Below are 19139 nucleotides of genomic sequence, written 5' to 3'. Positions count from 1 at the left end.
AACATTTTACAATATCACTGTTTTTAATGCATTTTAATGAAATAAATGCAGTTTCGGTGATTGTAAGAGATTTAACAGCATTTAAAAATCTTACCAAACTTTGATCAGAAGTGCACGTTTTTACATTGTCTGTTTTTCACAGCTAGCTTAATGTCACTCATTCCTTACATTGACTTTGTTTCATTCATTTGTTTTATGAGTTGTAGTTGCATGTCTACTTCATCATTATTCCCCACAGAGCCTTATATTTATCTATATTCTTCACATTACACAGGATCACTCATCCTCACTGATCTCACTAATCATGTGAAGAGCGGCATATACAATCGATATCTACGCTGAGTGCACATAAGAGCACATCTAAAGCAGTGCTACTAATATGCCCCCAGCAAAGAGAGCGAGCGATCTTGATTCAAACATTATTCTTTGTGTGTGTGATTTGTCTGAGTGGCGAACAAAGTCAATAAATTCTTACTCTTTGCACAGAGTCGAGTTCATATACATCTCATTTGTCACAACAATGGAATTTTTCGGAACTATCAGAAGAAAATCAAGCATAACCATTCTCAGCCCTGTATTATTTATCTTTCTTTCCTTCGTTGTCCCAGGAGGACAACTCTCAATCAAATGCACACACAAATCCTTGAAAAGGCATTGTTCATGACAAACTGGGAGGTCTTACGACTGACATATCTGACAAAGCGTGAGTGCATTGCTTCTTGTTTTTTTTTGTTGGATTTTTACAAGTTTTTTTTTTTTTTTTTTTTTTTTTTAAAGCTGCTTTAAACATGTGCTTATTGCCATTTGAAATTCTCAAGTGCAAGATTATCTCACCCAGCCTTTGTTAATGAACAGTGCTCTTTGTTTCATAAAGAACCACTGAGTTAATAACAATTTTCTTTTTCTTTTTTCACACATAGGACCCCTCGTAACATAGACACACTATGGAGAAATGACACCATTGTCCTGCGAGACATCACAGATTCAAGACTTCGCTCTGTGGAAACAATTTGAAGCAGTGGAAATGTGAAATCTAGTAGTTGATCTAAAGACTACAAGCTAAAGTTTGAATCTGAATAGATGTTTTGGCTATTAGCATGCTTATGCTATTTATTCTCTCTCTCTCTCTCTCTCTCTGTTCTGCTTTTGTACACATAATTGATGACTTATTTGTGCTGAGTCTTGTGATCACATGCACAAAAGTAGAAATTTTCTACCAATGGAAATGGAGAAGCTAATTTTGTCCCCAACACACTTTCCTCTGCCATCTTGTCCCCTGGTACCTTTTATTGTTTCACAATCTATCTTGTTTATCTCTTACTTCACCTCCCAAATGCATCTATCTGCTCTCTCTCTCTTTCTCCATCTATCTCTCTTTGTTTATCTCTGTGAAACTCTAGTCAATGAGGTACTGATATATCCAAACAATTAGCTGGGGTAGAATGTTATTTGGCCAACACTGACTCTAATGCAGCTATAAGAAGAAAAGCAAATTACCATTTCACTCGAGCCTCGTGTAATCTAAACCTCGGTCTCTTCCTCATTTTTATTATTTTGCTCAACCTCAAGTCCTCCCTCTTTCAGTCCAGCGTATAAGATGGGACTAGCAGGTTTTTTTTGTTTTTTTACCCTTTGCTTGGGAATGAAAGTCTCTTTGCCTGACAGAAAGCTGCAGTTAGTCTGACAGTAACACAATGCCTGTTCATACACATCATCAAGCACTGACTCCCTTCCTCACAACAGAGTCAGAGAGGGAGAGAGAGAGTGATGATTGGGTGGGTAATGGGAGATTGGAGCATTTTTCTGTGGACGTTAATGACCCGTTGTTTGTGGTGGTGGAGATGAGTTCACCTCATGGTGACAGAGTGTCTTATTGCGAAACACTCTGTGTGTGTTCCATGCTGGCACTGTATACAATATTTTTCAAGACATTTTTTTTTATTTTATTTTTTTTGTAGAAAGGGATGGTTAATAAATGAATAATTTACACACTCCCACGTCATTCCAAACCTGTTTGACTAACTTTATTTCACAACAATACAATACAGATATTTTGAAGAATGTTGTTAAGCAAACACTTTAAACATATGCACTATATTTCAAGTTTTTGGAAGCCATACACTGCAATTCAAAGTTAGGGGATGGTAAGATGATGATGAGTATTATTATTATTATTATAATTATTGTTATTATTATTATTATTACTACTACTACTACTACTACTACTATTTTTTATGTATGTATTTATTTAATACATGTTTTATGCTCACTAAGGCAAATATCATTACAATTTAAAATAACTATGTTCTATTGTAAAATTGTAATTTTTAATCAGCCATTAATTCAGTCACATTATATTTCATGAATGATTTTATTTTGCTGATGTTCTGTGCAAAAAAATATATAAAGCAATACAAATTCAAATCAATGTCAAAAGGAATTGTGTATTTTTTTTTTTTTTTTCTGTGACAACATTGTTTTTTCTTTGATGAATAGAGAATTGAAAAGAACAATGTAAAAGTTTGTTTACTGTCACTTTTGATTAATTTAATTTTGAATATATTGCTGAATAAAAGTATAAAAGTTATTTAAAAAAAAAAAAATCTTACTGATGCACAACTGAATGGTAGTGATAGATTTGTCTAAGAAAGAGACTGAAAAATGAAATTGTTATTCATGAAAAACTTGCTTGTCAGGTTTCTGCTATAAACATATTTTGTGTGCTACAACTTTCTGAAAGTCAAAATAATTTAATAATTATAACATGACTGTGTGGTGAACCTATGAAACTAACATTAATCAAACTAAACAACTCTGTGTTAACTTGAACATGCTGGTGACAAGGGAGGGGGGAATGGAATTTAAAACAATGAGATGTTTATTGCTCAGAGAAGTTTATCTATAACAGTATTTTCTTCAGTAAAAAAAAAAAAAAAGAAAATAAAAAAAGTTATCTCTTCTGATTTAAGAGATAAAAATGTACATATCAAGCACTGTTTAAGCAGAAACAGTAGAAAGTAGTTTTTAACAAATATGTTGGTGGACATTAAGGAATATGGACTCATATTTTGGCCCATATTTATCAGCTGTTTATCAGCTATATATATATTTATTTACAAAGATAAATAAATCTACTTGACGTTATGGGCTTGGGTAAAGTAGAGCTACTTCTTTTATTTTTGCTAAAGTAATTGCACTTAATTTCATAGTTTTCAGTCATATGACTAACACAGAGACCTAAAGGGGACACATCCACATAACTGCACCACATGTCAATTTTCCATATGTTTCATTTACGAACCAACACCTGTCTCAGTATTAGAGTAGGACATTCTAAGACACTTCACATGGAATAAAATATTGAATGTGCCCTAATGTTCTAAGACAGAGATATAAAAATGATGAAAAATACATTGGTAACACATTGGTAATACATTGGTTTACATAAGGTAAACCTTATTGGTAAAGCATACTAGCTGATGCATCTAAAACATGAACACAACTGGGTTCATTTGCTTTCCTTTATAAATAAGGTGTATACTCATATTAGTCTTCCACATTCACTGTCTCAATCCATTTAGCAATATTGAGCATTTTGTTTGTAATAGTTTTCAGCAAGTTAACGTGCTGCATTCATATTCTGGATGCATCTGTGTCCATATATATTATACAGCAATGATGTGTACTGAACTTGAATCTTTGAATATCAAAATTTATGAGAGGAGAGTATTAAAATGAATCATGCAATAATTATTTACTAACGTTTGCACTGGTCAAATTACCGATATTTGAGCCTTTCACTGGAACATGTTGAATAGATTCACTTATCAACTTTAAAACAGCTGAGAACAAAACATGTCCCAGATCTTTCTTTGTCAAAATTATGCACAGTACTTTAGTTGAGTCTTGAGTTGAGGGAAAAATAAAAACCAGTTGCGAGCCATTGCTATAAATCAACTATATTAAGAACAGTACTCTACTCTTTGTGTTGTTGAACATCTTAATGACAAATTGCTCCATATCCTCTTTCCTCTCAAACATCCATCCTCTCCAATAACAGATTTGTTTCCTTTATCTTTTTCTTCTCTCATATTTTCTTCTTGTACTGCCTTTCTCGTACTGCTGTTTCCACTCTGACCTCATCCGCTTCTTCATCTGCTAGGTTCTATAAAAAGCTGTTTAACTTTAATACAGTTTTGTTGTATGTTTGCAGTTTACTGCTATTAATATTCAAGGCTATAATATAAAAGCCTAACAACAGCTTCATTATGTTTTTTAATCATGCTGACATTGCCAGCAATGTTTTGACAAAACTATTGTTGTACACTTGAAATATAGACAGCTTTGTTGATTACAATAAGAGATGTTTCGATTTGTCACGTCAGGTTGCTTGTTTGCAGCTCTTTTTTTCTCCATAAAAGTATATGATTTTGAAACTAAAATGAGCTATAAGGATGATTAAACGCTCGTTTGATTGTTTGTTTGTTTTGAAAGGACGTCCAATTGAGCAAAAAAGATCATGTTTGCAAAAAAATAATGCGCAGCATTATAACAGAGAACTGTTTACAGCATGATAATAATGAGAAATGTTTCTTGAGCATTAGAATGATTTCTGTAGGATCATGTGACACTGAAGAACTAAGAGAAACTGAAAATTCAGCTTTGCCATCTTGGGGATAAATTACATTTCAAAATATATTTAAATAAAAAGCATTCACTATTACTGTGTTTATTATTCATTTCATATATTATAATTCATACAATGTCATCAACTATGGCTTCCCAAAGGCATACTTAGTTTGAGGAAACAAGGAAGAGAGGCTGTGTCCAGTCCTCCTCTGTTAATATCTATAATTCATATAGGCTCCATGACATTTCAGTGGCTCGTCTATAAAGGTGTATACAGTTCTAAAATGCTACGTTAGTGCATGTCAAGTATGTCTGTTTCTGTGTGCCACTTTTCTCTTGACATGCGCTGAAGTTGACAGTGTGATTTGTGCTGCACCTTAGGGCTCACTCAGAACACAAAGGCCGTGTCTCTCACCGCTATTTCCAGCAGGCACTGGCAAGGTCAGCCGTCCTCCTTAATGCATGTCCAACAAAAGAGCCAATTTAGGAGCCATCAGGCCTCGGCCGGCCCCCGGGCTCTCTCCACTTAACTGTTATGAATCCCGTCAACTCTGTAATGGGAATGAGCCTCCGATTAAAACACTGCTTTTCTTCATCCGAGCAGCAATAAGAGACCCATTTCCCGACACACGGAGAGAGACACTCTCGCACAGTCACACAAACACAGCCCAGGGAAAAAACACCCACATTTCTAAATGAAATTTTCATCCTGCACTTTGAATTTGAGCACCGTGCTCACACACAAACACACACACATTTCACGTGTAAATTGTGAGCATGAGAACCCAGTGACTGAGCCTTGATGGAAATCTACAGCCCACACTCTAAAGCTTAACAGACGTTCCCATTCAAACCTGTGAGAGCTTATTGACTGCCTCGGCACAGACACTGTCACCTGAGATTTCACTAAGCTGCTGTCAAACACTCAAAAGGATTGTGTCACCTGTCATGAACCGCAATGTGTTGGAGCGCCACCTCTTACGGAAAAGTAAATATTTCGTCTTAGATTTCACAGACGTTACTTCATAAAGTCTCAAAAGCACACATTAATTCTGCTTGTCCGATCAGTCCTCATCTGAGGCGATGAAGATGCATGCCGCATGGACACTCTGACATTATCGTGTCCAGAGGCTGATGAGAAGTGTGAGAGAAGCTGTGGAGAAGCCGAGGTTGAAGCTGCCGAGGTTAGTTGATCAGATGTCCACTGCAGGCAACAGGAAGCTGTATTAAAGCTAGAAGAAATTAAAAGTGACAGTGTGATGAATTTGTTGGTAATAAACATGACCTAGTATATATCAGTTTATTTTTTTAAAGACTTGCTTGACAAGCAGACTTTACTTTCTTCTAGTGGTGAATTTCCTTGTGAAACAGGAAGTTCAAACAGCAAACAACTTTAGTTTAGCGTCAACTGTGATTTGCTGCTTGTTAATGCTAGTTAGATGCAGCTGGTATTAGTGGATGGACTCTAAACAGCTAAATATTTCTAGTCGATTCTAGGAGAAAAACACTACATTTTAATCATTGGATCTGATTAGACCATTAGCATTTTACTCAAAAATTACCGAAGAGTTTCTATATTTTTCCTATTTAAAACTTGACTCTTCTGTAGTTACACTGTGTACAAAGACAAAGACCGAAGAGTTGCAATTTTCGAGTCTGATATGACTATGAACTATACTCTAATTCTCTAAGTCTATGCCTGAAATTAGTCACCAGCAACTCTGATATTGTTGCAACTACACAAACTAACTGGGACTATTTCCAGGCGCTGCATAATATCACTGTGCCTGCTGCACCCGTGATACGGAGGCAAAGTACCTTGATTATTACGCCTGAATGAAAGTATAGTTCCTAGCCACATCAGCATAGAAAATCACAACTTTTCATTTCCTGTCGGTCTTAGCACACAATGTAACACAGAAGAGTCAAGTTTTAAATAGGAAACATAGCGAAACTCTTTGGTCATTTTTGAATGAGATGCTTACGGTCTAATCAGATTCAATGATCTATGCTAAGTTAAGCTTGAAAAGAATCAAAAACTGCAAAACTCAACTGTTTAACTCTAGGGGAGTAGCCTATTTTCAAAAAAAAAATATTTGGAGTGTTCCTTTTAAGCCTAAAATGTGTTTTAATGTTACTATTGTTGACGACTGTATGTATTTGAATAATACTGGTCTTTAGCACAATAAAATATACTTCAGTATATCTTTAGTTGGACTTCAGCTCTACTTACGCACAGCTATAGTGTATTAAGTACTAAATGATTTGTTCAAATTTAACAGACTTTATATTTATCAGTTAAGTACACTAAGTACAATTTTTATATTTTTTTATATTAAATACATAAATATGTAAATGTATTTTTAGCAAACTTGGCATGAAAGGAAATTTGTCACTCATCAAGTTGATTTTGTGATGGTTTTGCTGTTATCAGCTTGTCCTATTAAATTAATTATCAACTTTTTATGCCGAAATAGATTTAAGTTTAGTTGAGAGCCATCTTGTCAAAGTACACTGGTAAAAAATAACAATAATAAAATAAATAAAAAAATCTAATTATACAAACATCAGAAAGGCTTGGGCTACAAGAGTAAACAGGTTTTTCTACTTCAACATTTCACATTTAATTTAACATGTTACTCATTATATCTTTTATATTCTTGTGAAACTTTATCTTTACCTTTTTGTTTTCTTTCCCTGAGTAAAAATCACAAAATTATCATTTTGGGGCTACTATGCATATAACTATAAACATGCACTATTGTTTCTTTTTTTTTTTTTTTTTTTTTTTCAGCAGTTCACTGTGATAATTAATGGTATATTTTTGGAGAGCATATTCGTGTACCCTTTCCATATTTGAGCCTAACAGGGGGTATGAATATCCACTCCCACTCATGACTTGCCAACAGTGCTCAACGGTTGCCTCCCCTAAATAGAGACCAAGGTCAAACACGAATGTTATTGAAATTAGAGGTAGGCTGCAGTCGGCCAGAGGTGTCCAGTGACTTTGCATGTGTATTTGACATTCAAACGCATGACTGAACCATATCCTAATGATGTGGTCATGGGTTTCACAGCCCTTTGAACAAGTAGTGTTCAAAGCCAGGTACTAGTGCTTCATACTTTTAAATGATAGGTGAGAAGAAACGTGAGGAGGAAGAGAAGGAGGAAAATGACAAAGGGATTGTTAGTCAGTCAAACCGAGCAACGTATTGTCACCTATTGTCTTTTTGTTTGTTTATTTGTTTGTTGCTGTTGTTTTGTTGTCAGTACTGAGATGGTGATAAACAAGGTGAGGAGAGAAGAAGCTTCACTGGCACACACTTCATCCATATACAACACCCGTGCTGTGAGTCAGTTCACACGCTCCTCATGCAGACAGAGGTGAGTCAGTGAGTGACAGAGTCTCCCTGCCGCTGCGCCTCCCTCTCCTCCTCAACACCTGTCAGTCACTCTAATGGCTGTCACACGCCTCCCCACTGTCCGGCTCTCGCCTGTCATGAAACTGCCATGAGCACATCCATGGAATGATGTTGGGAATGGGAATTTGACAAAGTGAATGCATTTAGCATGGTCATCCTGAGGTGTTTTTTTTTTTCTCTCTCTCTCTGTTTTTTTTTTTGTTTTTTTTTTTTGAATGAAATCAAAATTGACCCTGTTTGAATGTATAAATGTGCATTCATGGTCTTAATTTGGATTATTAATCCATGTTTTATATTTATTTTTTTATGTTGGTTTTTATAATCTCTCAATGAATTGAAATAATGAGCTTCCCCTAGAAACTACCTGGCTTTATTCTGGTAAATAAAAATCCTTGCACTTTCACACTCTATTCATTTCCTGATGGAATGGAAATTTGGTCAGAGTGAAACTGTATTTTGTATTCTTGTGCAAAAAATAAAATTAATAATAATAATAATAATAATAATAATAATAATAATAATAATAATAATAATAATAATATAAAGTATGTTCGCTTTCAGTTTTTATTAATATTGTTATGTTAATAAAACGTATTATTATTATCATCATCATTGCATGTATGTATTTATTTACTTAGAAGTTATGCCCCATGCTATTTTTTTTTTAAATTATTATTATTTAATTGAATATCCTGTTTCATTTAGAAATGTTTCCAATTACAGAAACAAAATGGTTTGTGAATTGCTTTTCACACTTTACACAAATGACTGAGCAAACACAGCAGATATCAAAGGTCTAAACTAAAGGATGTGTCTGTGTGTGTGTGTGTGTGTGAGAGAGACAGAGAGAGAGAGCAAAGGTAGAGAACTGTGGACTTGGTGGCCCTAATGAGTTCTGTAGATCTCCAAAATACTTACCACTAGTATATTCACTTTATGAAAAGTTAAAAACCTACCCACACAAACACACACACAGAGAGACACACACACACACACACACACACAAGCACATTCCTAACCTTCCATGGCCCCGCTATGTGGACGATTCATCAAATGTCACATGCACTATTCAGACATCACTTCCTCTTTTACAGAGAAAACACAAAGACAGACACACTGCATCACCTTTTAATTAAAATGTACTCCCTGTCACCATGGCTGAAAGGATTTTTTGGACTGGTGCAGAGTGAGAGGCAAATATTGACTTCCTGGTTGAGTTTTTCCACCTTGTCATGGAGCAGAGTTTTAAATGCCCTTCCAGAAGTTACAGTCCAGAGGGTCTCTGCTCTCTGTAGAGGCTTTGAGTGAAGGCCTTCATTTAGACCACGGACTTCTGCATCCAAAAATAATGTTCTCCTCTCAGAGTAAAGTAGCTTAGAGTCTCACAGGGCCATCATCCCATGTGTGTTAACAGATGTGTGTGTGAACAAGTGTGGATGTGTAATTGGAGCAGAACCACCAAGCAGTTTAACTTGGGCCCCACCTGGACCCAACCTTCATTTAAAAACCATCCCACTGGAGCTCCGGAGCCATCTACAGAGAAATACCTTTAAAATACTTTCACAATTAAAAAATAAAATATATGATGGGAGCAGCTTGGCAAGACGGAATCCCTTGTATGGAGGTAATAATTTCTGACCTTATTAAATTAATTAAACGCATGTTTCCTATTATGGCATAAGGCTTAAAAAAATGGAGATTACAAAGGCAGCCCTGGAGACAGGCACGGTGATGAGACGAGTGTAACGAACACACATACACACACGCTAAACTCACTGGCTTATTAAATTTGTGTCTCTTTCCTTGGACGGCACATTAATTGTCATACATGTCATTAAATTCAGCCTGGTTTTGCTACGCTTCACGGATACTTGCACTCACACGCACACACAAACTCTGCACATATTGAAGGACAGCTTGTGTATTTAGACAATTGGCAAGTTAATAGAAATGATTTTCCTCATTAATGTGGCTCTTTGCTCTGTATTTGGTTGCATGTTTATCTGTCAAACCTCTGTGTTTTATCCTCATTACACACACAACTCAACTGGTCAAGGAAAAAGAAACAAGGTCAAAGATGAAAGCATTTATGGTGTTTTGATAAAAACACTGTATCTGATGTTTATATTTAACATTAATGAAAAGTGGCTTAAACAAAAGCTCATTATTTATAATGTATCGCTCATGCATGTCTACATTTGTATTAAATGAGATAAAAGGAGCTTTATTTTAAAAGATGAACTGTGTAATTATTATTATTATTTATTATTATTATTTTTTTTTTTTCAAGGTAAAATGCTTCATTATATTCCAATTTAATGTGCAGAGACAAACATTAAAAGCCATATGTGGATTGAATTCTCCAAAAGTGTAATTGTCCAATCATGGTGCTTTCAAAACATTTATGCTGTTTGTTTAAGCTGGCTGACAACAGCAACAATCGCTCAACCAATAAGGCGAGTTTGAGGCGGGGCTATACATCTCTCTGACCAATGAGGGGTTGTTTAGGGAAACCTGTTCAAAAACAGTCACTATTTGATGCTGACATTACACTTTAACTATAAATATTGGTGTTTGGAAAATAAAACCTCAGTATAGGTTTATATATATATATATATATATATATATATATATATATATATATATATATATATATATATATATATATATATATATATATATATATATATATATATATATATATATAAAGATTCATTAGTGGAAACTGCAGAAGTATTAATGCAAATCTTAATTTTATGCAGAATAATTTAATCATATGCTATCTATACCATGAAATTATTCACTGAGTCGATTACGCACACACATAAATGCAGTTCCTTCGTGACATTGGGGGTCTAATGATGGTTTGTAGTAAACAATAGTCCACAGCTCTCTCCGTGCTCCTCATTAGCGCAGAGGAATTAGAATTTTAGGTTAATTAAAAGAGTTAATTATCATGAATACAACAATAATTAATTCTAAAAGTATATTTGAATTAATTATTGATTGAATTAATTAAGAAGAGGGATAATTAAGCTATATGCAGTGTGAGAAAGACAGACTCGACACAGAGGAACTCTGTGTGTGTGTGGGCAGAGGTACATACTGACAGTATGACGCAGAATATCCTCGGCTGTGATGACAAACAACACTATGAGCAGAATGAACAATGGTGTGGGGGGGGGGGGGGGTGTGGAGTAATGAAAGAGCAAAACACACACACACACACACATATATATATAGAAAGAGAGTTAACTCAATTACCCAATACAATCTGCACCTCGTTCTGCCCTCAAAACACACCAAACGCGAACTCATCTAATGGCTGCTTTGGATGACAAATGACACAGCGAGAGTATTTTGGGTCTACATGGGAAAGAGCGACTGACAGATAAGAGGATCCATCCAGCAGCATCCCATGCCCTGTAACAGCTGCTACATAATCTTTCTTTCTCCCTATCCAGGCTTTTTTTGTCTTCATTCATCCCTGTCACAATTTGGCTGTGAAAAACACCACTATAATTTTGGTCTTACTCACACGCTGTCCTTAGCATTTTCAGACCTGAAAAGCGCCTACCCGCTGAAGCAAACGCATATGTCTAAATGAAAAAGTGAATGTAGAGGAGACATCGTAAATGACACAGTGCCAGCCAGTGTCAAGCCTGCACATAGTCCCTTACTTTTTCACATAGCTGCTGGAGACATTAGCTTCTAGTAGTCCACCTGCCATAGAAAATGACTCCAAGATGAAGGCAGGACTTTTAGCAACTTTGAGTGGTTTTATTTGTTAAAGACTGACAAATAGTGGTTTCTGTCAGCTAAATGACCTTATCGGCTGTCTGCTGCCATAGATGTCTCATGGTCAATAAACAGTACTGAAAGAATAATAAAAAACATGCTTGTATGGTACAAAGCTCTACACAGTTTAATACAAGCTTTGACACGTAATGACAAAAGTTGACATAAAAAAAATGACAAAAGCTGAAGGTTGCGCTGATGCCCAATAAAAGTTTCTTCCAAAAACCTGGACTAACAAAACACACACACAAAAAATTGTAATATCAGTCTCCAACTTCTCAAGTGAAAAGATTGTTGATATCATTGTTTTCAGCAATATGCATTTCAATCCTCATCAAGGCTACATTTGATAAAACTGCAGATTAAAAATAAAAAAAAACGTAAACATTTTAACTTGTGTTACAGTTTAATTTAATTCAATTTAAAATAACTGTTGTCTATTTCAATATATATATGTAAAATGCTATTTATTCCTGTGATGCCAAAACTGAATTATCAGCAGCCATTATACTAGTCTTCAGTGTCACGTGACCCTTAAAGAGATAGTTCACCCCAAAAATAAATATTCTGTCATTATACTCAACCTTGTGTCGTTCCAAACCCGTAAGACCTTCGTTCATCTTCGGAACACAAATTAAGATATTTTTGATGAAATCCAAGAGCTTTCTGACCCTGCATAGACAGTAACACAATTGCAATGTTCCCAGATGTAGAAACATTGTAAAAACATTGTTTTTTTTTTTCACAAAGCTGAGATAATATTTTTTGTGCATAAAGAAAAAAAAAAAAAAAATGACAATTATGCTGTAGTCAGTAGTTAGTAGTCATTATACAAAATTATTTGCCCATCCAGTTCTGCGATTGACCAATCAGAATCAAGTATCCAAGTTACATAACCTCTAATAATGCATGAGGCCACAAACTTTATGAACAAAAGAATTTAAATTAAAAAGGCAGTTTTACTTAAAAGATGAGACTGTTGTAACCCACTGGGGTACAATTATATGTGAATTACGTTGGACCACTCTGTACGAAAGAAAACGTATAAGTCTAAAATGGGCCTCATGGGGTAGAAAGGGGGGTGGATATCCGTCCTATTGCAGGCTTAAGAATTTCGCTCTTCAGTTATGTAATTGACCACACATTAAGGTGATTCATTGTGGCTTTCTTTGCTGATTCGAGTGTTTATATCCGGGGGCTGGAGAAATAGATCCTACCTGCTGCTCTCATAGGGTGGATATGTTAGCCTTTTTCTAGTCTATAAGATTTAAGTGCTTTAGCCTTTATACTGATGATCGGAGCAAGATTGCTCGGCTGTGACTCCTCTGTGTTATGGCTAATTGAGTTTGAAATGTGCTCCGTTTGTGGTTAGATTGGACATCCCACAGGATCCGTATATTTTTTCGGTCTCTGCCATTTCACAAGTGTGCAAAAGGACACCGAGAGGAAGAAAGCAGGGAGCTGTATGCGAATTCTGTGCAGCTGAGTAGGTGGCAGAGTTTTCACCAGTCACTAGATGTTGTGAGTTTGTTATACTGCCATAGATCATGTTACAGGACAGTCAGATTGGCTTTCATATAATCACTTCTCAAAAATGAAGTAACAGGCAAACTGTAATCATCAATGCTCTCATTGTGTCTCAGACCTTCTCCAAATACAATTCATCACATTTGCAAATGTTGTTGTCTTTTTTCTTTTTTTTCTTTTTTCTGCTTCTAGGGTTACCAATAATCCCATTTAATACAGAATCATCCTATTTTTAGGAGAACATAATTTCCTTAACGTATTGAAAATCCATAAGCGACTATAAATTTGTTATGTATTTTACCATCTTACTAAATGAATAGCCACAGTATTTATTGCATTTGCATACATTTTGCATACAGTTGGCAATTTTAAAAATTGCAGATGAAAATGGGAAACATATCATGAAAAATGGATATGAAACACCATGGATGTGGTGTCAGAGCATGAACGCTATCTTGACAGCGTGGGAAGGATCAGGAAGGATCAGGAGAGGGCAGCTACTACTAGCTAACTTTTATCTGTTGGCTTTTTGCACTTTTAGTTGCACTGTTCAGTTCAGAATGTCTTGTTTATGTGTAGATACGGAACTGTAAAGACTAAACTTTCAATAAGATTCCAATCAGTGTCTTTAATGCATATTGTTCACTAAATTTGTTTTTAATTAAAACTAATGCTGTCAAACGATTATAAGGATACAAAATAAACATTTTTGTTTACATAATATATGTATGTGTGCTTTGTATATTTTTTATGTATATATAAATATAAAAATAGGTTGTTTATATAATTATATATAAATATAGACATGTAAACACATGCAAATATTTTCAAAATATATACTGTATGTGTGTGTATACACAGTACACACACTAATATTATGCAAACAAAAACTTAATTTGGATTGCGATTAAGCACGATTAATTATTTGACATCACTAATTAAAGCAAAAAATAAATAATGAATACAATGCACTTATGATATAATTTGCCTAGGTGAAAGCTAATTTGAAATCTGCTCTAGACTATATAATGTTATGTGACACTTTAACATGTCACATTAAAACATGACATGACATTTTTTTTTTTTTTTTTGGGGGGGTGAAATAATACTGAGAAAAAAAATAATAATAATTGAATACCCCTTATTTTCCTCTGCTGATACTGATACCCATATCCGCTTCTCTTTTTCGCTCTCTTACCATGTCTAAACACTCTATTAATTATGAATACTTTTAAAAAAAGAGAGAGAATAATCAGTCATTTACAGCAATCTGACAACTGCTGCATAAACGTGTCACACAAACTGATTTCACAAATTATTTAAAGATTCATACCTTTAATTCAAGTAATCTCACAGAGTAACACACACTGAATGCTTACTTGAAGCATGTCGATGTATTAATGTTAATTCTACCTCTGTGTGATGGAAAGGGCAGAACTTTATTACAGGTAATCATACCATTGTCATCTGTGTATTGCTGAAGTGTTTTGCATTGAGCTTCTTAATGGATTGTGTGTGTGTGTGTGTGTGTGTGCGTGCGTGTGTAAAGACTTCTTGACCTACATGAAATCAGCACACATTTCCATTTATTTATCCTGCTGTACGTATGCCTTTTGATCCTGCATGGATCATGTTTCTCATCACAACCTGCTTGTAATGTGTGTGTGTGTGCGTGCGCACATGTGCGGGTGTTTCATTTTGGCAATGGATGTAATTTGCATGTCAAAGAGGAGACCTAGATGGAACGAATGTAGATCTGCTATCATCCTTACAGCTCTGATACATGTTTCATATTGATTACTATGGCGTACTAGAATCAATAGATGGAATAAAGTGTGTGGTTGTGAGTGTGTGATCAAAGCAATAAGGAGAGGTTGGGTTAAATAAGGCACCTTCAAAGATCTCCTCACACATTTACAGACTTTATGAGAAGATTCTTTCATTGAATATTTGAAGTCCAAAGCTATTTCCGAATACCATTTGTGTTCTGGGGAATTTATTGAACTGGAATTATATTTTTCATAAACTTTCCCATAAAGCACAGTGAATACACTGACCTAAATATACAACTGGATGATTATCTGCAGAACAATTTTGTATGGAAGCTGAAAAGATGACTGATGTAATTTCATTAAATATGATTTTATATCTCACAGTTGTAACTATATTTCTCATAATTGTGGCTTTAATAGTTTAAACGTTATCTATTTATCTAACTATTATTATTATTATTATTATTATTATTATTATTATTATTATTATTATTATTATTATACAGCAAAAATAAATAAGTAAAAATGTATCCTACAAATTATTTCTATTTAGATTAAATATTGTTTATGGTATTTGATAAGAAATTCCTGAAAAAAAAAAACATAATAATAATAATAAATGTTATACTGGATTCACAAAAATATCAATATATTAAGCAGCACAACCGTTTTCAACATTCATAATTATAAGAAAGTTTTATTTATTTTATTTATTTATTTTTTTTACACAAAATCATCAAATTAATTAAAAAAAATAATAATAATAATAATTCCTGAAAGATTATGTGACTCTAAAGACAAGTTTTGCTTTGCATTCACAGTAATACATTTTGTTTTAAATATATTAAAATAGTTTTAAATTGAAATTGTATTTCAAAATATTACTGTTTTACTGCATTTTGATCAAATATATGCAGCATTATTGAGCATAAGATTGATCTTTAAAAGTATGCATAAAGGGACATGAGCAACAGCCTCAACTAAACTCTCTGAACTTGGGAAATTATATTTATAGATGAGATATACAACAAAACTGAGCATTTTTGTTGACCCTCACTGCTATTGAATTATTGCAGCATCCTTTGTGAAAGCATATCAAACTCTGACTTATTTGGGTCATATACGCTGACATGCAGATATCTGGGTTTGAAGTTTCACATGAAACTCGAGTCGCAGAGGAGAAGACTTCATAAAACCCTCTACCACAACTCAAATACCAAAAACCACATTACATTTTCCTCATGACTGACCACGAGCACAGATTCAGACACACACTCGCCCTCACCCAGTCTCTGAGGGTCAGCTAAATTTTTAATAAGGCTTTTGGAGTGAAAACAATCCTCCTGTCAACCAGCACTCTCTGTCCCATCTCATCCTGTCACTGCAGTGTCAGTCCTGCACACACATCCATGCACAGGCTGCAGATGAAAAGGTCTTCCGGGCCACAGACACACACCAGAGAGTTGCTCTGAAAGCAGCCAGACGTCCAGACACACACATAACCACACGCGGGGCTGATCGACAGACCGACGCCACATATGGCCATCAGATATTAAGATGTGAGAACAGACATCTTTTGTTATCTCTGAAAACTCAATTTTCGTTCGTTTTCTGTCTGTTTTCTGTGGGGGGAAAGGGAAGCGGGATTGGAGAACTGAGGCTATTTTCCTCTGATGTTCCAGATTTGAGATTCTGACATGGTGAAACTTAGTTAGAACTCAGAAGATGATTTGGTTTAAAGGCTCTGTCACTGTTCCTTGTCCATCACGCACCTAATGAGAGAATCTGATACCCGTTGTTTGCCAGACTTACCATGGCAGATCTAAATATGGCATCCTGAACTGTAAAAAACCCAAGCCAATAATCATGTTAACTGATCAAAATAAGCAATACAGCTGTATAAAATCACACGAGCACAGCATCGGACTGATTCCTGGATCAACACCCTTATAAAAACTATATTCTTCCACCTGCCATAGAAAGAGTTGAGTTTAATGATCAAAAAGTTCCTAGTTCCTGAAGTCTTCATCTGTTTTGTTAACTGGAATGTTGTTATAAATGGCAGCAACACTCTTACAGTTACAAATTGGTAAGCTAACAAAACTGAAGTCACCTTTATTTTTACAGTGCAATATTCAGATTAATAGATAGGAAAATAACAGAATCAATTATGGAAACGTCTTCAAACATGAGACAAGTTAAGCAGCTCCAAACAGACAACAGACAATCATTATTCAGCCTCAAGTTTTTTTTTGGTGTTGATTAAATTAATCTGGATAACAGTGTTGTTGTTGCAAAATGTGTGCATTATGATACATATGTGATCTAGCTGTAAATAAGCTTGATAGAAAACAAAATTTCATCATTCAGCTTAATTCAGTTCAGGTTTTGTTCTCATTTGACGTCGTCGGTGCCATCAAATCGATAACTTGACATAAACAAAGAACTACAGTATGCTGCGCAACTTTTGTGAACAGATGATGATTGTGAGTAAACAAGCCGAATTAACACAAGTCGCATGAATTACTTTGCCAAAAAAACGAGTTTGTGCTTGGCAAATTTGGGGTTTATCCCGCTGTGCAAGACCCACCGCATGTTTATATTTTCTCCACAAATCTTTAACTGAGCATTTTCACACAGGTAATGGAATAAATTACTTATTCAGAATCTCAAAACATCACCTTTCCCTAAATCAGCTTTGCAGGAGTGACAACAAGAGAAAGCAAGAAAGAGAGCGCTCGGGTGCCAGTCATAATGGCAGTTCTCCTCGTGATGTTGAGGTATGCTCACATTATAAAACAGGAGGGGAGATAATCTGATTCTCATATTCAAATCACTGTTTGTCCATAAATCTTTAAATATTCATGAAAACTCAAGTCTATTAAATCCCTCTGGCACCCTTGTGGGAATTAAAGCATAAAGTCGAGTGAGTGCGCCAGTGGCTCGCCAGAACTTGATTTAGAAAATCTCTTTTTGGAAGCGATTCATGTTTATACTCCACTGGTGTTAAGATTCTTTCTGGCACAGCACCGTTTCAGACACTCCTTCAAATGTGCTTTCTTGAGGGGACATTGAACTCAGCCATAAGTCCTCCATGGCTAGTGCCGCTGCGATACGCAAGGGGGCGCTCCGACTGTTTCTTGTGTTTGCCACCGTGGATCCGGTGTTATTCCGCCCTGATGAAAACCGTGACATTTGGTTGCTGGGAGATGGGGAGCAGGTTAACTCCAACAGTTGGATAGACTGTCGTTTTCATCAGTGTAGAGGTAAACGCAAGGATGTAATGCACTAAAGCAGGCTGAAATGATTTGAGACAAGGGATTAGACTCTAAACTATCTAGAAACGATTTACATGCCATCAAAACAAAGACATTACTGTGCTGCATTTCTACTCAAAATGCAGAAATCAATGATAATCAGTCAAAATCTGTTATGACAACGTTTTATTTGTAACATATTTGTAATTTTCATTTATAATTTTATAGGTTACATATGGTTTTGATGTTTCACCACCTACAATTTGTTTTCAAACAGTAAGTTGAATGCCGATGCAAAGCAATAACCTCTTTCTGTTGTTGTGACAGGCGAAAGGCTTTGAATACAAAATGATAATTTAATAGGTTCTGTCAGACATTGTCTGAAAATAAAGATATTATAACTCGATTATTGCTAAGGGTAAATTTGTAAGAGGCAGTTACTTGGTCATATAGCCTAGCTCAATTCTCTCTCTCTCTGTCTCTCTCTCGCTCTCTCTATCCTTACCCACTGCCCATTACTATTTATCCTTAACTAGTTTATGTTTTCGTCAAAAACAAACACACAAATCATTAATATAACGCCCCCATATACTGACTGAGCAATATTCAGTCTATTTTTTTTTTCTACTTAATCCAACATTTTAGTTGTGCTCAACTGTACCTTATTTGATAAAGAGGGATACTATGCAACTGCTGGACATTTCTGTGGAGTTGCCATGAGGAATCCCAGGCGC

The sequence above is a fragment of the Carassius gibelio genome, chromosome B14, assembly GCF_023724105.1.
Source record: "Carassius gibelio isolate Cgi1373 ecotype wild population from Czech Republic chromosome B14, carGib1.2-hapl.c, whole genome shotgun sequence".
Taxonomy (NCBI): domain Eukaryota; kingdom Metazoa; phylum Chordata; class Actinopteri; order Cypriniformes; family Cyprinidae; genus Carassius; species Carassius gibelio.
Note: the sequence above shows the minus strand (reverse complement) of the source record.